The 23,038-nt window shown below is 41.3% G+C and overlaps 1 protein-coding gene and 1 pseudogene across 1 annotated transcript in view; one reads left to right on the top strand and one right to left on the bottom strand.

Moving 5' to 3' along the window:
- The window catches only part of Btbd9 (BTB domain containing 9), a 366,300-nt gene that overhangs the window by 144,597 nt on the left and 198,665 nt on the right, over positions 1–23,038 (bottom strand). The gene's annotated exons all lie outside the window — the stretch shown is intronic.
- LOC101998522 lies at positions 1,278–1,989 on the top strand (annotated as a pseudogene).

The following is a 23,038-nucleotide window of genomic DNA, read 5'->3' as shown; positions in this document are numbered from 1 at the left end:
TGTAGAGTGTCTGCCCCTCAGTGTCACTGCTATTGTAGAGTGTCTGCCCCTCAGTGTCACTGCTACTGTAGAGTGTCTGCCCCTCAGAGTGTTCACTGCTACTGTTGAGTGCCTGCCCCTCAGTGTCACTGCTACTGTACAGTGCCTGCTCCACAGAGTGTTCACTGCTACTTGTAGGTGCCTCGCACCCCAAAGGGATAAATGTTCACTTTTATTGAAAACTCAGGTCTTTTTGAAAGCTCAGCCCATACGCTGTTCAGGTTCCCTTTCAAAACACCCAGTGCAGTGCCCTGAGCTTACGAAAATATTTGCAAACTGAGGAAATAGCTGTGGAAAAACAAAAGGTAATTATTGTAACAGTTATACCCCGGAATTTAACAACGTTTAAAGATTGTTAAAACTCACCAAACAATATTTATGTGAATTATTTATTAATATAGATTACGCCTAAGGAACTAAGGACAAAAATTATCCAATTGGTAAAAAATTTGAAACTTGCTATTTAAGGTTTGACTCAAATCACTCTCAATTAGGTAGTGCTTTCTTTGCCAAAAAATCCCTTTTGTGGACTGGGTGTGGCAATGAACGCTTTTAATCTCGGGTAAAGCAAGTGAGTCTCTTTGAGTTCAGAACCTGCCTGGTCTACCTACAGTGAGTTCCAGGCCAGTCAGGGCCACATAGTGACATCTTTCTCAAAACAACAACAAAAGGCAAATCCTTTTTGTAAGGCAGCCATGTGCTAATGGGATAATATCATGAACCAAAGGTGCAGGAGCAAAGCTGAAGAATCTGATGATATAGCAGAAGAAAGAAAAACCACTAGTGAGGTTTCTAAGTGACAACTGTCAGCAGCTTGGAGATTACTTAAAATACAATAGAATCAAATAGCCACGGAATGATGACAGGGCTCCTCAATATCATCACTGAAGAGAAGAGTCCCATTCTCAAAGGATATTATTGAAATCTGGCTTTCATGATACTCATAGAAACAGAGTGTCCCAGAGATGACAGATCTCAATGACAAAGAGAAGATGAAGGGATTTCTTGTTGAATTCATGGTGCTAGAGCTCGGGTTCAGGACTTTACACCTACTAGGCATATACTTCACCACTGGCTTACACACTCCGATTTTGGAGGAAAAAGGCGTTTAAATCCCCACTGTCTTAACTATTAGGACAAGAAGGCAAACATCGTCTAGTTCCATAGAGCCCATCAATAAACACTTTTAAAAAGGCACAGTATCGCTTTCCTCTGGCAGCGGCCTCAGGTGAGCCAAGATGGGCGTGAAAAAGTACATCCAGGAGCTGTGGGGGAAGAAGCAGTCGGAGGTGATGCGCTTCCTGCTGAGGGTCCACTGCTGGCAGTACTGCCAACTGTCTGCTCTGCACCGGGCTCCCCGCCCAACCCGGCCACAAGGGCAAGCAAGGTTACATCATATACAGGATTCTCCTCGGATGTGGTGGCCGCAAACGCCTGGTGCCCAAGGGTACAACCTACGGCAAGCCTGTCCATTAGGTGTGAACCAGCTAAAGTTTGCCCGAAGCCTTCAGTCTGTTGCTGAGGAGAGAGCTGGACGCCACTGTGGGGCTCTGAGAGTCCTGAATTCTTACTGGGTTGGCGAAGATTCCATACAAATTTTTTGAGGTTATCCTCATCGATCCATTCCATAAAGCCATCAGAAGAAACCCTGACACCCAATGGATCACCAAACCGGTCCACAAGCACAGAGAGAGATGCATGGGCTGACATCTGCAGGCCGCAAGAGCCGTGGCCTTGGAAAGGGCCACAAGTTCCACCACACTATTGGTGGCTCTCGCCGTTCAGCCTGCAGAAGGAGCAACACTCTGCAGTCCACCGTTACCGCTAATACACGTAATATTTATACAATTCATACCCAATAAACAATTTAGGACAGTCCAAAAAAAGGCACAGTATTTTGGGGGCTGGGAAGATGACTTTATGGATAAAGTGTTTGCTGTGCCAGCATGAGGATGTAGGTTTACATCCCTAGAACACATATAAAAGCCAGACATGTTATCACACACCTATAAACCCAGCACAGGGTGATGGGGTAGGTAAATTGCTGGGATCTTATTGGCTAGCCAGTTTAGCAGAGGTTGCAAACTCAAGTTTGAGTGAGATACAATGAAAACAAGGGGGAGGGGAACACGACACAATAAAAGAAGGTATCTAGAGTCAAAGTTTGGCTCTACACAAACAAGCATGCCCACACCCACATCTGTACAAGTGTGACTGTGAGTACATGTGCACATGTACGCACATACATCCCCCAATACCAAAAAAGTTATTCTAACTCAAAAAACCCTGTGTTTTATATACATTATATATCCTCAAAAATATATATGTGTGTATATATACATATATTTGTGTGTGTGTCTGCACACATATATGGTTATTAGAATACTCTGAGAAGTAAAATAATTTACGGAAACAGACAGGTGCAAAGAAAAGAATATAAAATGGCTTGAGAGGTATATTACTGGGAAAAATGGGAAGAAATTAAGAAAGTGGTAAATTAGGTTACATATCAGACACTCTCAGCATGACTTTTACTGTGGTATGAAAGCATCTTCTGGAATAATAATGCAAATTTTAAATGCCCTCTTAATAAAATATTCAGGTTGCTATAGCCTATTAGGCAGCAATTAAAGTCTCATGCGCTCTGCCACCCCTTCCTCAGGTCTGCCACAGTACAGTTGTCACAGGAAACGAGGCCCAGGAATTCTGAGCACTAACTGGTTGCATGGGCCAGGTAAAAGATGGACGGCCCATCATTCAAGTCATTTAAAATTGGACACAACATTAGGGAAAAGGCAATGGACCCGAGTGGGATGAACTACAGAAACTAATGTAGCATTTAAAAAAAAAAATCACATTCATTGGCACCAAGGGACATTTGGAGGACAATGTACTTAAATTTGGGGCTCGTTTTGAAGGAACTGAGTGTCAACCATCCTTGATCGTGGGGCTGACTCTACACACAGACATTCCCTCCTGAAATGTAGAGAGAAGCACGAAGCTGACAGGGGCTGCTTAAGTGATCAGCTCACAAAGGATTTCCTTTGGCTCAGTGATGATGATGTCATCATGCATCTGTGGGCTGTCATTTTATATGAACATAAAAACAGACAGAAAATACATTAAAGTGATATGTAATTTTCCATGCAAGTGCTTTCAGACTAATAAGAGTTATGGTTTATGATTAAGTAGAAATTGGTTATTTGCTTTAAATATTTATGATAAAAGTACTTAGAATTAACACTTAAGCAATCCAACCCATAAGATTTAAATAAAATAAAATAAAAGCCACACTCCCTAGAGCTGGCCTTTATGGCACCTGTCTCCTAGGAGGCAATAAATCTCACCCCAAGTAACAGTGAATGGCTTTTGTCAGTTCTGCTGTCAAACTTAGGTATTCCTGGGGAAATATTCTTTTCAATTTTTTAATTGAAAATCTATTTTTTTCTTATAATATAGTGATTATGGTTTCCCCACTACCAAGGCCTGCCAGTTGGTCACCATATCCCCTTCCATGGGGATCCACTCACTTCCTGTCTGTCCTTAGAAAGCAAACAGGGATCAAGGAATAATCATAAAATTCAGTAAGATAAAACAAAACAAACCAGAATAGGACAAAACAACCAAACAGGAAAAAGAGCCAAAGAAAAAGAGCAGAAGAAACACACACAGATATAGAGACAAACACATTTGCACACACAGGATTTCCATAAAGACACAAAACTGAGAAGCCAATATATGTAAGCAGAAAAAAAAAGACCTGACATTATGAGACAAAGAAGCTCCATAGATGCTGTTGAGTTCATTTTGTGTTGGTCATCTACTGCTTGGCATGGGGACCACCCTTAAGAACAGTTTATTACCCCAGTGAGACCCCCTTGGAGAAAACGATCAACCATCTGGGTTAGGAATGGAGACACATGCCTTCTTATCCTTTCCGTTCTAAGACTCCAATGTGGTGCAGACCTGTACAAGCCCTATGCATGCTGCTAGGCTCTGTGAGTTCATATGTGCACCAGCCCTGCTGTGCCGAGAAGGCCCAGGTTCCTGGTGTCCTCCATCCTCTCTGGCTCTTACATTCATCCTGCCTCTTCTGCAGTTCCCTGAGTCCTGAGGAGAGGGATTTGATGGTCATATCCATTTTAGGATTTAGTGTTCCAAGATCTCTCACTCTCTGAGTATTGTCTGTCTGTGGATCTCTATTTGTTCTCATCTGCTGCAGGAGGAGGCTTCTCTGGTGATGGCTGAACAAAGTACAGATCTATGCGTATAGGAGAATATAATAGGGAATCGCTTTATTGCTATATTCTTCTGGCAGATATTTGGTTGACCCTCGGCACCTGGTCCTGAGGTTCTTGGCCACCTAAACAGTGTTGGGTATGGGTTTCATCACCTGGAGTGGGCCTTAAACCAGATACTGGTTGATTACTCCCACAAACTCTGTGCTACTATTGTACTAGTGTATCCTATAGAATGTCACCATTGTATATCAAAGGGTTTGTGGTTGGATTTACCTTTCTCCTTTGGTAGTGGATCCAATAGAGGGCTAATATCCAAAATATATAAAGAACTCAAAAAAGTGAACATAAGAAAACAGCCTAACTAAAAATGGGGTACAGATTTAAACAGAGAATTCTCAAAAGAACAAACTCAAATGGCCAAGAAGCACTTAAATGTTCAACACCCTGAGTCATTAAGGACTGCAAATCAAAACTACTTTTAGATTTCATCTTACATTAGTCAGAATGGCTAAAGTCAATAACACAAGTGACAGCTCACATTGGTGAGGATGTGGAGTAAGGGGAACACTCATTCATTACTGGTAGTGTACAAATTTGTATAGTCACTATGGAAATCAGTGTGGTAGTTTCTCATAAAGATGAGAACTGACCTATCTCAAGATTCAGTTTTACCACTCTTGAGCATATACATCCTACTACAAAGACACTTGCTCAACCATTGTCATTGCTATTCTATTTACAATAGTCAGAAGTTGAAAATAAACTTGATGTCCATCCATAGATGAATGGATAAAGAAAACATGGTACATTTACACAATGGAATATAACTCAGTTATTAAAGAATGCATTTGTGAAATTTTCAGGTAAATGGATGAAACTAGATGAAATCATTCTGAATGAGGTAACTGAAACCAAGAAAGAAAATATGGCATGTATTCACTTATATGTGGATGTTAAGTCACTGATAAGCAAGCTACAATCTACATAACCAGAAGTTAGGTAGAGAGTAAAGTACTTGGGTGGGGCGGAGCTCCCCAGGAAAAGAAATAGTTATGAATGAACGGGGTTAGAAGACAACTGGAATGGGAGGATCAAAGGGAGAGTAGAGGGGGTTAAGGGACGGAATACAGGGAGTGACAGCTAAAATTAACGGACATCTGAGGGGCCATCTGGAAATCTAACACATTAGAAGCTTCCTAAAATATATACATATATAAAGGCAATCTAAATGAAATTGTCAAAAAAAAATGGGAGGAGACAGAACTCCAACAGGACATCTCTCATCACCAAATAGAGCTTCCCCACTGGCAACAGGTTACATTTAATTGAGCTCTTGACCAAAGGGGTCCCATGGGAACCCCCAAATAATCCAGGCTATTGCTAAAGCTACTGGTGGCTTTCCACAAACTGACAGCAGGTCCTATTGTTAAGACAACACCTACACAACTCATGAAGAAGTTGAACTGGTGCTACTTAGAGCTTTCATTCCTATGAAGGTTACTACCTAGGGAGTCATGGTACAGGAAATACTTTCCTTAGCCCTATTACTTTTTAGCTTGCCCAAAAGGATAATATGAAAATATTGACTGATGTGGGAGTCCCCTCTGTGTGCTGTGATTACCATTAATGAATAAAGAAACTGCTTTGGACCTATAGCAAGGCAGAACTTAAGTAGGCAGGAAAAGCTAGGCTGTATGCTGGAAGAAAGAAGGGCAGAGTCAGAGAGAAGCCATGGAGATGACGGAGATAGCCATGAGCTTAAGTAATTTCCTGACTTAGCCTACAGAAGAGCTGCAACTACAAAGTAGAGGCCTCATGTCTGCTCTTTTTAAACTTAAACTTGAACCTGACTATACATTGCTGACCATAAGCCTTGTGATTAATATGTAGCTATGAGAAATGAAGTGAAAATCTGTTATACAGCTACGCCATGCATATCCACCAGTAGATACCACTACTGCATGGTCCACTATCATAATATTAAAATAATTTCTGTATTAAAAAAACAAATGGAGGATTCTAGGTATAGTTCAGAAGCATACCACTTATCTAACAGGCATAAAGTTATGGACTGTTGCTCTTTTTATTTTATTGTTTTATGTGTATATGAGTGTTTTGCCTACATGTATGTCTATGCACCACATGTATGCAGTGCTTGTAGGGACCAAAAGAGGGTGTTGAATTGCTTGGGACCGATAGTGAATCACCACATGGGTGCTGGGAATAAAAACCAGGTCATCTGAAAGAGCAGGTAGAGCTCCTAACCACTGAGCCATCTCTAGCCCAAGTCTTGGGTTTAATTCCCATCATCTCAATCAACCAATCACATGGAAGGAAAAACGGTACAAATTAGATATGGTTGGTCTTCAGAAACAAGGGTCAGGAAAACAAAAACAGAATAAACCAGATCCACGTTACCCAGGCACTTTTCCCTCACCAGGAGGAGCCCACACAGCCCACACACTCACCTCTGCTTCTGTGTAAATTACTGGGTTCCCTAGAGCTTTGGGGATGAGAAAATATCTGTGTCATTTTTCACAATTAAAATGAAAGTGTGACCTGCTTCCTATAAAGATAGCTTTTATTTATCAAAATGTAGTGAATTTATAAGATAACTATTTTTTAACCTACCGAATTTGACTTTCACCTGTAGAGAGAAGGTCACAGTTTGCAAAACAACCATCTTCTTCCTTGCTTCCATCTTGGTCGGGTATCTCCTTACAATGACACACAGGCATTCGCTGTAGTTGCCATCTTTCAATGAAGGCCTATTTCTGGGTGTGGATGAACTCTGACCACTATCTAAATCACAAGGATCACTGTACTTCCCAGCATTGGCTATGCGAGTTCGCCAACACCAAAGGCAGGGTCACACATGAACTTTTCATTTTATTACAGGACTGAGCCAAAAAGCTCATGAACAACAAATAGTCATGGTCTACCATGAACAGGAGAAAACTGCTGGTTTATGAGGGAAGGCCTAAAAGCATGCTTCCAGTTGAACACTTTGGGACTTCCTACACAATGCAAAGCTCCTAAGTTAAGCACACAACTGTGATTGAGCCCATGAAGGAAAGCGGAAAAGAGCAGTGGTGTAATGGTAATCTGTCTTATGGGCCCTCTTACGAGACTGAAAAGGGCTGTTCACAAGTACAGAATGATCTTTCCTTCAAATGATACATATGTGCTGTTTCCTCTAGCAGTTCTGCATTTTTACTACAGCAATTTTGCTGCCCTTGGTCTTTAGCAGTTAAGGCAAGCATACGAAGCATGCTCTCAGAGTCTTGACTATGGCAGCCTGATAATAGCCCCCTTTTAACAAGGTAACAAGGCTTCAAGATGAATATAGGTTCAAAGGGCCAACTAGTTTTCCTTAAAAGTGCACAAAGCAGACCCTTCCATGCTGTGAAAAGCCTCACCCACATGTTAAAAATATGAACACTTCAGAACAGGAGTTAATGCAGATAAATGGCTTCTGATTTAATGAGGCACGGTGGCCAGAAACCTGCTGATCTTGCTTCCCTGCAAAATTTGCTGCTCTCAGCTCTGGCCTCAAGGATGGCCAATAACTTACATTACGATAAAATAATGCAAAGATTAGTAAAATTTGGTTAATTTGTCCATCATTTCTTGTGACTCACGAGTTAAGATTAGGAATACACATAGCAAGCCACATGCTGAAGCAGTGGCCTCCTTGGGTCTTCCTGAGAAACCTAGCTCATCATGGCCTCTGCAGCAGGGGCTACCTCTGCAATGGCAGCTCTCTACTACAGTGTGAACAGAGGCTCCTAAAGGACAGGACCAGATCCTCTGTGAATGTTCTACAGCTGTTCTATATTGAGATCTGGTGTCCTACGCACAGGACTCAGAAACACTAGGTGTAGAAGATCTTAGAAGATGAGGGAGAAGTAGCCCAGAGGAGTACTTGGAGACCTCAAGCTCGCCAGTCTGTTGTTTCTTCAGACTGAAAGGCCAGGCTCTGGGCTTCAGGTCACCTGCAGTGACAGAATGCTGAATCCTCGGAGCTGTGGTCCCTAGCTACTCACTTCTTTGTTTCAAAGCTTTCCTGTAGCAGATGCCTTCTTCTTCAGAGACTGAAACAGTTCTAGATTCTGCTAGTTCTCCGGTACCCCAGTTCCTAGGCAACAAGGCACTGTGGTATCAGGGTACTTTTTCCACAAACAGTGTGCAGCCCTGATTTACACTCATTTTTCTAAACAAAGACAAGTTGAGGATGCTCAGATTGACATCCACAATCAACTTTCAACAGATCAACATGGTCTCCCTTCAGCTTTCCTGGGCCCTTACTCAGTAGCAAGCAGATACAGCCACAGTCCAAGCTGCTTCACGTGGAAGCCTTTGGTGTTCTGACCACAGACACAGATCACATGGCCTTCCTCTTCTATATCCAGAGCTCCAGCAGCAGTACGTGACTTCATGATCACGTGTATCTCAGAGACAGTATGCTTAACACAGGATGTAGGTCACTAGCATAGCTCTACAAGCTCAGACCTGGAATTGAATACTAGCCCCCGAAACACAACAAAGCTCTTATTTTGACTTTGCTCAGCTGACAAGGCCCAGCTTGAACTTTTAATGTGACTGAAGCATCATGTGTCTGCATAGGTGCTCTATATCTAACATGAATGATAACAAAGATGGATGTGACATTCCTGCCTGTATCCACGCGCTTGGGAAGTTCAGGCAGAAGGGTTGTGGTTTTGAGGTCAGCCTGGGGTATATACCATGTTTTAGAGCAGCCTGGGTGATACAGTGAGATTCCTCCCTCAAAAGTAAGATTTTTGTGCCCCGCTTTCACTTTATCTCTTTGATGTAAACTATTTTCCCCTTAGAAAATGCACTCTAGGCAACAGATTTCTTTGTACTCTGACATGGACTCCATTTGAGAAGTCACACCCTTGTGCCAATCTTTTCAGGAAAACCCATACATACACAGTTTTAGACATAGAGTCTTCAACGATCCTATGGAGCCTTCTCTCTGGTTAGAGGCCAAGCACGTCCTGTTCTGAAACCTGCAGGGCTGACTCTGTCCATTCTCACCACACTGGGGCTTTTACCTTCCTGAGTGAGAACTCCTAACACAAGCATGAATATCCATTCCTGGGGCAGATGCTCAGGCTAGATGAGTGACATGTGACATACGCCTCAACTCAGCCTTCCGCTTCTGGACTCATCTTCCACTACTGCTCTGGCTTCTAACTTAGCCCACACCATTGCTGTCTCCCCAGAATGCCGAGCAGAAGTTTAGACTGAATTCATATCGCAGTCCCGACAATAACAGCTCTTAGGTTTGTCCCCCCCGTCCCTTCCACAGCATTTCTCTCTTATTTCAGAACCTAACGTCCCCACAACTAAGATACTCGAGTGTTCATCTACTCTACTCATGCCCTTTCCAAATTACCCTTCACACTTCGGCGAATATAAAGTCTGTCAGTTTCTCCTTAAAGCAGTTCAGTGACCGAATCCCTGGGAAAAACACAAACCCAACAATATAACACGGCCTTGCAGACACAGACCTAGAATCCAAGCCTGCCCTTGAGTCTCATTTCCGGCTGCCGTGGCTCCTACTGGAAGATTTCCTCACATCAGGCCGCAGCTCCCTCAGCACACTGACGGCGCAAGTTCCTGAAGCGTCTTCAGCACCTCCTTTCTTCTTCTGTACTCTATAAAGCAACTGACTTAAAATGACTGCAACCCACACAGAAGGAGAGATGCAGGAGAAAAGGAAGGAGCAAGAACTATCCTGGACAAAACTGGAGCTCCCCTTTAGTGCCCTCTTGGTACTGGCTGCCCTGCTTCTTGACCACAGCACTCTGGGCACTTGATCAGGTGGGGTCAGTGTTCCAGGAATCAAGGTTTTGGTGATTCTTTAAGGAGTATAACTGAAATGAGGAAAGCTGCCACAAATGATCGCGAGGAAAGAGAAATCCAGTCTGTAGGTGAAAGCTGTGTTGAGAAAAGGAGAACGTTCAGTCCTGACAGAACAACACAAATCACAGCAGCCTAGGACCACAGTCCAGCCCCTAGCTTGCTCTCTAATGAGGCTTGAGCCCACTTCCTTCCCTGACTCCATCAGCCATCCCTGTTCCTTGATTATAAAATCGACTTTGCTTTAGTCTGGGCAACTTTCAGCTCCTGGCAATATAAAAGACTTGACTGTGTCTGTCATGGTAAAGTGACACCCAGCATGGAATCCATATCACCTTCTTTTATTTCATGGCCTCTATCACTCACTCGACCTGCCTCCTTGAATATAATATATTACAATCTATGTAAATGGAGGGCGATCATATTAAAAGTCATAAATGTACCTCATTTAAATAAACTACCCAAGCTCTAATGCTCCAAAAATCATAAAACAGAATTGAAAACAAATGAATCTTTGCTTTGGGCTTTAAGGCTTATGAATTAAATCAACTATTAATCAGACTTGGAAAAACACTGGCTCTTTTCCCATGGTCGCTACTATAGAGTTATTTTAAAGAATCAATAGAGCTCACTAACCTACATGACTTTCTGGTACTTCTACCCTCTGGTTTACCTTAGAACTTATTGCTAATTACTGCAGCTCTAAGAGAATCTACACAGAAGTGACAAAACACATAAATTATTCACAGGGCTATTCATCTGCAATGGACATCCCATCACATTCAACCTTGCAAGTGTCACAGGACCAGTTATTTTTACATCAGATTGTATATTATAGGAAATAATAAAGACGCTACAGCACCACAATAAATCCCCACTAGCAGCAGATCTGCATTTCATTGCAACAAACGTCTCTACTCTATTAAGCAAGCCCTGAAATTTGCCCTTAACATGCTGTGGAGTCAAGGGTTTCCCTGGTGCTATTTCAAACCCGCAGGTGCTTGAGGTTGAGGGTCAGTGGGGAACACTAAGGATACTTCTTTTCAGTTTCTGCATGGGAAACAGGACTCTCAGATCCGAAAGGCCTTGCTCTCACCCAGAAGGACCTTGCTCTTGGCATTTATTTTCCTCATCTAAAACATTTTCTCTTCTCAACTGTGATCCATTTTGTCTCTGCAACAGAACTATGTTTATCATCCAAGACTTATCACATTGCTCTTGCTGACTGTGTGGTCAGCAAAAACAAGATGATGAGCCTGGGCTGTGAGGACTTGGCAGCCCCACGGCTCTAATGGATCCCAGCAGTATTGGTTTACTGAAAGAGGATCTGGACAGCCCAGGACAATTTACCATTCTGTATACTGTGCACAGAAGATACCCTCCATTTTGTAGAGTTTAAATCTGACTCCATCCTAAAAGACAGAAATTCCAGTTCTGAAAGAGCCCAACAATGAAGCAACGGCAAATAAAGTCAGCCTGGTGTGGTGGGCACAAAGAACACATAGAATTTCCAGGTGATCCTCAGCTGAGGGGACTCCTGGAGACCATGGCCCTCCTTCCCAGGCTCTCATCCAGCACAAGATGGACAGGTCTGTCGTCCCCAGGACAGGAGTGTCTATGAGGCATAGTCATGAATGAGGCGGATGACTTCTCAAGGTCACTGCCTTAGTTATGACTCATTAACGTAGGACAGACTGCGGCTCTGAGCGGCATGTTTTCCTGAAGCAATAGACTCTACTGTCCATCTTCTGTAAATAATAAATCTCACAGCTTCCTAGTCTGTCTGTAATCTGCACATCAATACACTGAAAACAGTGTAAACAAGGTTAGCTGAAAAAAATAAGTCACACACCAGAGTGAGTCCAGTCAGCATGCCATGGCTGTTGAAGGCATCCGAACTGCTCGTACCAGTATCTAACCGAGATAATGAAAATTTGAAGATCCTTACACTTTTACTGCCTCAGTGTCTACTTCTAATTCTCATAAAAATGAATGGAAGATTTCTATAAGTTTTTGACAGCATAAATAAGATCAAAAGGCATTATTTTATCCATAGACTAATAGTACTTTTTAAAAAAAAAATCACAATACTCAACGTAAAATAAGAAGTTTCAATGAGATGCTCCCCATCTTGCAAATTCCACTGGAAGTCAGTGTACACAATCTCTATCTCCGGGATCATCAGTCACACGTGTTATCAATGAAACAGCCATCTCTAGAGCCTTGAGTGACAGAATTTTTAGCTATACCGTCAGCTTTTTCATAACCCCAAATCTAAAGTAATTAAAATTTAAATACCACCAAAATCCCTGGGAGACTCTATCTTTATAAAAACTGCCAGCTTATCCTCTTCCCATGCAGTCACACTCGTTATTAAAAGACACTGAGCCTAATCACTGCCTGATGAGGAACACTAATTTGTCTCTTCCTGGGGCTGTTTCTACAGCTGTGAGTTGGGGTTTTGCTAGCTTGGTGTGGACTGACATAACCCATTTTCCACAAGTCAAATATTCTGCTAGAACAGCTAGAAAAAATAAAACACCCCCCCCACACACATACACACACTTTAAGTATGAAAGTATAAAGCCCCGTCCCAGCCATATTTTCAAGAACAACATATGTGTGTGTGCTTAGTTTTCCTTTTTGAAAGAGAATACGTTCTTGATTTCTTCAACACTAACACCAGAGATTATACATTTAATGTTAAAAGGCACTTGAAGAGCTACTGAGACTTCTTGGTTCTTCCCTTAGTATCTCAACCAGAATCACAAAAGCCAGTTTCTGGTCTTCCTCCCAAGAATCTTCCCAAACCTGACATGGCTGTATCAGTCTCTATTACTGATACATTCAAAGCTCTCCTATCCAGTCATAAGACTCTTATACTTGCCATTAAACGAACGTAGCAAAGGCTACCAGAGTCTGTGAAAATGCTACACCAGGCCTGGGGATTTAGCATGCACAAAGCCCTGGGTTTGTTCCATTCCCTTGGGCTTCTCTGCAGAGCTTGTACGCATTCCTTTCTCTATGAAAGGGAGAGACTTTGTTAGCTCTTCTGCAGCTCAAGGACTGCTGCCTATTGATGTGCTGAGCAGCTCCAGGACACAGTGAGCAGCACTTGAGGAGGACAGCGTTCCTCACTGCAGGAGGCTACATACCCTTGGGAGATCAGAAAGTAAAATGCAGTGTTTTGTTCTTTCCACAGATTCCCTGGACACCCACAAGGGATAAGGATTCAGACAAATTCCTTACTAAAGTGATTAGTAAATAGATTATACCTTAAAAAAAAAAAACTACTAAAGCACTACCCATGGCAGTCTTTGGCTTTGGAGACATACTATTTTGTATACTGATTTATTTCTCTGAATTGGCCCATAATAAATAAGATTTTAAGCTCACCGAATACAGAATTATTAAGTCACCCCTGTATTTTTCACATTACTTAAATACACACACACACACACACACACTGTATTGTGTCAGTTTCCTTTTTAATGAAACCATAAAAGATATGCTTCAGCGAGCATTCTTACTCCTCTTAGTGGCAGACTTCAGGTATAAACTTGGTACTAGGTTAAAATTCAGGGTTGCAGCTAATTTCATGAGATAGTAAAGATGAAAAAGATGTTGCACAAATATCAAGGTTAGTAACATTTAACACTGCTTCCATGCCACCCATCTATCTGAAAAATAAGCTTGTTATTTTTTGTTTTGTTTTCCCTCTTGCTTTGCTTTTATCTGGTAAACGTAACCTTTCATGCAATGTTTACTTAAGTAATGTATATCATTTTAAAAACTGTGAAGGGTAAATCACAAAGGTCAAGGGCAACATACCCTTATTAGGTGTCCTTTCCCGTAAGTCATTAGCTTCCCAAAGGAAACTTGTACCCACTCACATGCTCCTCCCACCCTACCCCCAAGTGCAGCTGCGATTTTTCTTTTTAGAAATTTTTACAAATTCTTTGAGGATTTCATATAAAGGATTTTGATCATATTCACCCCATTCCCAGATCCACACGTGCTCTTCCTACCCCAATCTACCCCTGACTTCGTGTCTTTTCTTAAAAAATAAGCCTATTAAACATCAAAATCCAAACTGCATAAAGGTAAAAGACGACAGTACAGGAAAGTCACATTCTGTAACTTCAAAGCCAGATTTATTAATACTCAGAAACTTCTGGATAATCATGCCATTTAAAATCAAACAGCATTTTAACTTGAGATATCCTAAGAAGAGAACTATGTATATCTCCCTGAAATGTCTCATTTTGGCATAATCAACAGAATGAAGAAACTAATTAATGAAAATGTTTTCAATTTAAAACAAATTATTTGAAAAGAAAATTCTGCAGGTATTTAGAAAGACACCTTCCTCCCCCACCATGCACACACACAATAGAGCCCTGAGAGAGAGAAGAACCCTGCCTAGAGAGCAGCATGAAATCAATACCTTTTATGAGGCCCTGAAAGCCCTGATGGACCTAGGGATACACCTACTGTGTCTTAGAAAAGTGTCACTAGCCCTCTACTCTGCCTGTAGCGACAAGGAAAAGGACTCAGAGTTGGCAGCGACATTTTAGTGATCTTTGGAACGTAATGTCCAAAACCACGAGGCAGTTTCTCTCTCCTTGCCTTCTGATAGCCATCACTCTAGAGAGTCGAGGGGTAAAGAGCCAAGACTGTCTTTCTCACATTCTTGACTTTACAGCAAGAGTTCAGATTCAACCACTCAACACTCCTCCCGTCTATAGAATGCTGAGTCTTTTGACAAACCCAGCATTGAAGAAGAAGCAAGCTATGCCAGGGTACACTGATGCCAGGAAAGTTGATGGGAATACTGCAGATTGGTCTGCAGGGCTCTTTCCTATGTAAAGCATGGCTGCCAATGCCATAATGAAACATAAATTTGGTCAAAATCATGTTCAGCGAAAACTGAAATAGCTCATTAAACAACTAAATTGTGTATTCTGCTTTTTACAAGCAGGATATTTATTTTCTGGACAGTCACATGGAGCTAAGGACCTTACAACATCCGTGTGTGCCCTCAGGGTGCTTATGATCTTCCAGGCAGGCTCAAGTGGAAATCAACATCAGTACTGCAGGGACTTCAGGGATGGGAGGTCAACAGCTGCACAGCCAGCTGGCTGCCGCTGAGAAAGGATCATCTGGATTGCTGTCCCTCACTGCTAACCACAGCAGGAGAGGTTACCAGATATTTGAACTCTGGTGCCAATATCAGACCTGTAGGTGCTCAGAGGAACTTAACTATGTGAATTATTGAATAGACTTCATCAAGGAAGACAAGGTCTGTGGGAAAGGGCAAGCTGGAAAACAAACCCACCATGGTAGGCTAGTAAGGGGGAAGACAGACAGGGTAGATTCCACAGCTCCAAGTCTCAAATGGACACGCTTTATTACGGAACTGATTTGCTGAGTCTTTCCCAAAGCAATCAACCTTGAGCCAACACAAGCAAGAAATAAAATAAACAATCTAGGGAGGGTAACTGTGACTGGAAAAGCAACCACATCTGCAGCCCTAGGTATCTCATTCTACACACCGAGAAAGCATCCTCCAGATTAGAGAGCAAAGAGGATCCTCCGAATTATCTACTGCTGTTTAATGAAAACTTTCCTATGTGGGCCATCCCCATTCCCAACACAGACATCATACCAGGTAAGCATGGTTTAAGATGAAAGATTGCAAAAAGGAAACTATATACCATTGGCTAAGGACCACTAAATCGCAAAAGCTACTTTGTATGTGTAATATTTAAGGGTATTCCAAGGATGGAGAAATAGGTTTTAGGAGGTATTTGTTTTAAAATATTTATTAATGTACTGGAAAACAGGGAATTAAAGAAAGAAATGAAGAAAACATATCTTAAATGCCAGAATGTTCCCACAATCTGAGCAACAAAAATACTGTATCTAGAGGTTCACAAATAAAAACAAACATCACAAATGATGAAGGCATGTGTGTGTATATAACAAAATGAAAGCTATACCAAAATTAATCAAAACCCAGAAGTAGGCTGTGCCAACTCTATGATAAAAGGGACATCATTACACAATCATTAGCCCCTGAAAAACATCCTAACACTCAGCAATGCACATCAAATTTTATTGCAATTGTGTATAAAGAAAATTGAAGACAAGCTGATGTATTCTGGCATCATCCATTTTGCCTAGTCCATGCACTCTGAGGACTCGATGGCTCTGGTGCTTATTACCCTATATTTGTCCTTCTTGGAGTGGTTATAATCATAACAGCTATCTAGTACCTTGAATGGACTGGATAATTACAGTGACAGCCATCTGAATATACTGCACACCAGCGTCTCCTTTAAGTGCATTACCTTACCCAGTGACATACACACATCTCCTTCCTGCGGATGCTGACTGCTCTCAGGCCAGGCTGGGTTCCTAGAGCAAAGCTTTGCTTATCACAACCGGTTTCTCAAGGCGATGGATGGAGTCTCCAGGACATCATCAAGCTAGCTTCCCTAAAGCTACCTATCCTGCTCAAAAAACACAAATGTTCTGGTTGAACTTGTTGGCAGTCAATTTTGACATGTGGCCACATTAAAGGTAAACCCAGGGCATAACACTGACTTGCTGCTCTGGGAAAGCGGCGCATCAGCAGCAACTGTACAAGGCTGCTGAGAGCATTTTCTCAGAAGAAACCACATTGGGGCTAGAGCCAGTGTTCCCATCAAAAATGACAATGACAGACTGGGACCATCCCCTCACTTTGGGAAGAAGGGATAGATGGTATTCAGCATGGAACCTTTTAAATCAAAACTTTTTCTAACAGTATTCACATCATACCTCAACTGTCCACATCATACATTTAATCACAAGTATCCCTGACCAGCAAAGTTGAAATGGATAAATTTCTAGAAAATATCACCTACCAAAACTGATTTAACAAGAAAGAGATACTACAATTCAATAAGAAATCAGAATAATACTATAAATATTAAATATATTTTTAAACAACCTTTATTATATGTGTATGTGTGTGCCTGAGTCTACATGTACTACATGTATGCAGGTGCCTGAAGAGGCCAGCAGAGTTGTCAGGGCTGCCAGAACTGGATACAGATGGCTGTGAGGTGTCATATGAGTGCTAGGATCTGGAACCTGGGTCATGAGCCATCTCTCCATCCCCTAGACATTAACTGTTTAATTAATAGCTGATAATATTCTGACAGAGCTCAGAAAATGTTATAGGCATAGTATACCAAATACTCAAACAACAGGTAATTTCAACATATAAATTCTTTCACTGGGAAAGGGAAAACACAGTCTATAAAGCTGATACAAGCTGAAAATCAGATGTACACAAAAATTCTAGTTGAACTCACTTGTGAACACAACTACAGAGTTAGAAATTAAAGTTTCACAAAATAAATTCAATAATGTACAAATCATTAATTGTGGTCAAATTAGGTTAATCCCTCAAATGCCAGGTATCACCTACATTAATATAATCTATTACATGAACTTTGGGTGGGGTGACAACACACGAGATTGTTTTCAATATTCTAGAAAAGGAATGTGATTAAATTTCCTACTTTTCAAAAATTAAGAAACACTTATCAAACTAGGAATTTATGGCAATTTCTTTAATCTGCGAAGTGGCATTCATCAAAACCTTACAGCAAATGCTCTTCAGTGGTAAAATGAAATAAGCACTCACTTAAAAAGGTAAATAAGTCAATAGAAAGATGACTATATAGCCCCATCTGTTTGATGGCCTTTGTACACATTCTGAAACAACAGGGCAGAATCCACTGAACTAAGACACCACATACTAATGACAAAATATAATTCTTACCCAGGAATAAGCTTAACAAAATATGACATAAAGAAAAGATCTACAATAAAGAAGGTCAAATAAATGGGAAGGCGCAGAATGTTAATGGCTAAGATATAGTGTAGTAAAGATGAACGCCACCTTCTCTCCCCCACCCCCAAAACCGATGTTAACCACTTAAACTGAATGGCCAAAGATATCCACTTTGTTACGTTTCATGGATCCATTGAATGCTCCAGTCGTCCTAAAATCCATATGCCACAATCCTAATTCTCAAAGCGACAGTATTAGAAGCTGGGACACTGAAAGGCGACTCAGTCATTAAGAAGGTGCTCTCGGGAGTGGGCTAGGCACCTTTCAGAGATTCCAGTAAGGAATCCCACATTTCCACCAGAGACATCCTGAGAAGAACCAGAGAGCAGGCTCCCATGCGCCAAATCTGCCGACGTCTGCATTTCGGGTATCTCAGCTCTAATCCACTCTTGCTTATAAACCCGTTTACAACACTGTGTTCACACAACCCGGACAGATTAACATGCTCATTATTTTAACTACATACAAGCAAGATATATCCTCTTTCTAGGTAACACTGTTTGGAAGAATAATATAAAGGGATATTCTTAAAAGAGCTGTTTTTAATTTTTTAATGAGCAAATGGTTCAATGAGCAAAAATGCTTCCTTTTAAGCCTGACAACCTGAGTTTGAACCCTGAGACCCTCATGGTGGAAGGAGAGAGCCAACTTCCACAAGCTGTTCTTTGATTTCTAGGACATGCACAGCCATACAAACATGTACACATAAAATACACAAACGCAAAAAATTATTTTCTCATGCTATGGTTTAAATGTGTTCATTCCAAACTTCAGAGCTTACAGCCAAATGGCCAATGGCTAGGCCTTGAAGAAGTGATCAGGTTGCAGGACAGTGGTGGCCCACACCTTTAATCCCAGCACTTGGGAGGCAGAGGCAGGCAGGTCTCTGAGTTGGAGGCCAGCCTGGTCTACATAATGAGTTCCAGGACAGCAAAGCTACACAGAAAAAGCCTGTCTTGAAAAACAAACAAAAAATACCAAAAAAAAAAACCACAACAAAAACCACAAAGTGATCAGGTAAGAAGACTTCGTCCCATTTTATATGGAATTGAGGCCTTGATAAAACAGGCTTTATTAAGTTTTCAAGCTGGCTTTCCCCTGAGCCTTTCACCCTGTGAGAACACAGTATCCCACCTCTCTTCTGTAGACAACAACATGGTACCATCCTGGATGGAAGATCACTCTCACTAGATGGCCAAATATGTTAGCACTTTGATCTTGGACACCCCCCTCCAGCCTCTAATACTGGGAGAAATAAATTCCTATTATTTATAAATTCTTAAGTCTGTGGTTTCTTGATATAACAGCAAGAAAAAAAAAGAATGAATATAATCTTACAAGTCTATCAAATGTTTAACAAAAGAAAAAAAAGGAAAAGAGGGGAAAGAGACAGATGTGTGCACGCACACTCATGTATGCATGCACGCGTGCGCACACACACACACACACACTCACACACACATACATACATTCAATGATAGAGACTGAAGCTGAGAAGATCCAAAGGCACAGAACCTAGTGTCTTACTGCAGGCCTGGGCTGACAGTTGAGAAAAGAACTGAGGGCAGGAATGTTGGACGAATTCTGTCCTAGGATGAATGAGTGGCTGTGCTTACACAGCCTCTGTACTGGCCTATCAGCCCGCAGACTTGGATACTCTGATTCCATGGTGGCACCTTGTTGCTGTTCCTCCAGAGAGGTGGGGAGTGCACAGAAATGCCGCACCCTTCCTTCCTGCAGCGAGCAGGCAGTACAGAGAACTTTAACCTTCCTTTAGCAATGGCAGTGTGTGAGGCATGGTGCTTCTGACTCAGTTGTAAGCGTGCAATTAGAGCATATTCTGTCCTTAAATCTCACCTTGTTTCCCTTATTCTTTTAAGCTTGCAATTGATTCTATAAAATGCCTGTGATACTGTGAATTAGACTATATAAAAATAAAACACACTGCATTATATAAAGTTTTACTGCGTCTCTGCTCTAACTTCAAATGTGCTTGATTCTGTAGTTCTAATTTGTGTATCTTTATACTCACTGAATAGTTTTCACCTTATGAAGAATTCAATAAAATGGTATTAAAAGAGACAAAGATCACTGTCAGATATAAATCCCTTTTTATCTTTCCTCTGAGCCCAAGCCTCTACAAATGGTTCTTCTTTAATATGCAAGATGTACCCTGCCAACCAAAGCCTGCTTGGCTCATACAGAAGCTCGATGAGTTAGCATTAAAACTAGAACAATTCATCTCTGTAGACACATAGTAGAGGTCTTCATAAACAGTCACAAATTGAGGAGAAAAATCAGTATTCAGATTATAGAAGACCAGAAAATAGTCTGATTAGATTAATATATGGTAACTCTGGAATGACCTAAAATTTAGCATGACAATACCTGAATGAGGTGGTCAGAATAAAAGGGCTTTGAGGCTACAGGGGAATTTGTCTCATTTTGCATGGATATACTGAGAAAAATACCCTGCTCCACATCAGGGCTAAACATGCAAGATTCTTAAGCAGCAATATAAACAGCAAAACAAACTCTTTTCTTTTTGAGACAGGCCTAACTATTTAGACCAGGTTAATCTATATATACCACATATGAATCCTCTTGCCTTGGGCTCCCAAGTGCTGGGATTAAAGGTTTGTGCCGTCAGGCCCTACTGCAAACTCATATTCAGTGTCACTATAGAAATAAAATCAAGTTTGTCTTTGATCTCCGCTATCTGCAATTTGGCTTTAGCTTCAATCTTCGGATGGGTGTTGAAGGCTTAAAGTCTACTTCAGGGCCAACTTCAGGATCCCTGAATGCATGATCAGCAGTGACATGGTCACAAAGGCGTTGCCATTTTAACAATAAAAACCACAGTCCGCTCAACAGTACACACACTTGGATTTAGTGTTTATATTTGATTATTCAAGCAGAGGTGAGCAACTCAGGTGGAACTAGGTATGATAATTTCATATACTTTTTTAAACTAGAGATTTGACAATACATTTTAATCTTTATAGTATTATTTTATAAACTATTATTCATACCTGTAAACAAAAAAACATAGTATTTATTTTTAATTATTTTACTTCATTTATTCTACAAGCTATAATATCCAACTCTATTTGAAAAATACTAATTTCATATGAGGATAAATTAAGATAGAATATCAAATGGGGCACTTGAAAATTACATAAATTAGAGGTCGGAACACATACCTAGAATGCTTGGAAAAGAAAAATAAATGAAAACAAACAAAAAACCCCTCAAAGTGATGTTTAACAACATCCCTAACAAATGACCTCTCCTGTAATGCAGGCAACATTACAACAGTGTTGTGCTCCTCCCTCAGGTACTGGCTGCAGGTGCAAAGCTGCTATTTCAAGTGTGCAATCCGATGCTCTAGAGCAGTGGTCCTCAGCCCTCCTAACTGAGACCCTCTAACACACTTCATATGTGGTAACCCCATCATAAAATTATTTTGTTGCTACTTTCTAACTGTAATTCTGCTATTGTTATGAATCATAAAGTAAATTTTTGTGTTTTCTGACGGTCTTAGACCACCCAGGTGAAAGGACTGCTTGACCCCCAAATGAGTCATAACCCACAGGTAGAGAACCACCGCTCTAAAGGATGAGGGCAACTGATGACACATTAGAAAGTTACATTTTAAAATTCGGACTGATGTAATAAAATTATGACAACACAACTTTCCATACATTTTCTGACCTCATCCCCAAATGTCTGTCCTGTGCAGGGGGCTGTTTTTGATCTCAGATCTCCCACAGTCAATGTGTGCTCAGTGAGCTGCCCATACCCATGCATTCCACATGAATTCACTCTGAGAATGAAAATGTAAGAAAACAGCTGCATCTATTCTGAAACTGGATACCTTTCTTTTTAAAAACAATCATGCTAACCATAAAGGATGACAGCTTATGTCCACGATTAAGTACTAAAAGTTATCTACAGGTGATGGGCAGGATACAGGAGAATGTGTGCGGGTTCCATGCAAACACCTTTATGCCAGTAGACATTAGAACATGAAACTGGTGTGTGGGTTTAGGTATACATGGAGCTTCTGGAACCAGTCCCTCAGAGATATCAAAACAAGTGTGTGTGAGGTGGCTGGGGTGATCTTCTGTGGTGTAAGTCAGGAGTCTTACAGATGCAATGAGCAGGAAAATTATTCCTGGACATTCACCTTCCCTGGAACTTTAAACAACCACATATTGTTTCTTTTTCGACTACTAACATGTTTCTTTAATGAGAATATTTAAAATTTATTTGCAATAGGGAAAACTGTATTAAATCCGGGACTAAGACAAAAGGCTATGACAGACTCATGTATCTAATACTCATCCTTCAGCAGCTGGAATCTGGTCAGTATGACAGAAGTTACGAATAATAGACACAAGATGAAGAAAGAAACCTTCTAAAACCGTATCATTCATTTTGTTCCATCTGTGTTGCAGGAGGTCCTTCCGCTCCTCCAGCCTATAGCCGCTGAGATACCAGCCCATTGGGGCATGGTCTCTCTCCCTTTAAAAAAGCGGCCACTTCCCTCTCCTCTCTCTCTTCACTTCCTGCTCCGCCAGCGACTAGACTCCCTTCCTGGTTGCGCAGAGGGCTGTTGTCTGGGACGGAGATCTGTAAGTTTTTTCCCCTTTAAATAAATATCACCCTATTAATCATAATTCCAAACTGGTGTGGCATTGTTAGTGACTTACACCTTCACATCTGCACTCAAAAGAGAAATCCGCCAACAGATAAACTATTCCCCCATTTCTTGAGAACAGGATTTGCCCAGATGCCAAACACATGAACACAGAATCAGAACGGAAAACAGCAAATTCACAGCGTGTCAGGATTTGTGGGGAAAGAGGCCTGGAAACTAAGACAGGAAAATAATGGCCGGTTTCATTAGCATTCTGTGGTCTCAACCTGGGCAGCAATGCTCATCTGAAATGCATGC

Source organism: Microtus ochrogaster, linkage group LG2 (genome assembly GCF_000317375.1).
Source record: "Microtus ochrogaster isolate Prairie Vole_2 linkage group LG2, MicOch1.0, whole genome shotgun sequence".
Taxonomy (NCBI): domain Eukaryota; kingdom Metazoa; phylum Chordata; class Mammalia; order Rodentia; family Cricetidae; genus Microtus; species Microtus ochrogaster.
Note: the sequence above shows the minus strand (reverse complement) of the source record. Positions and strands in the feature narration are given on the sequence as shown.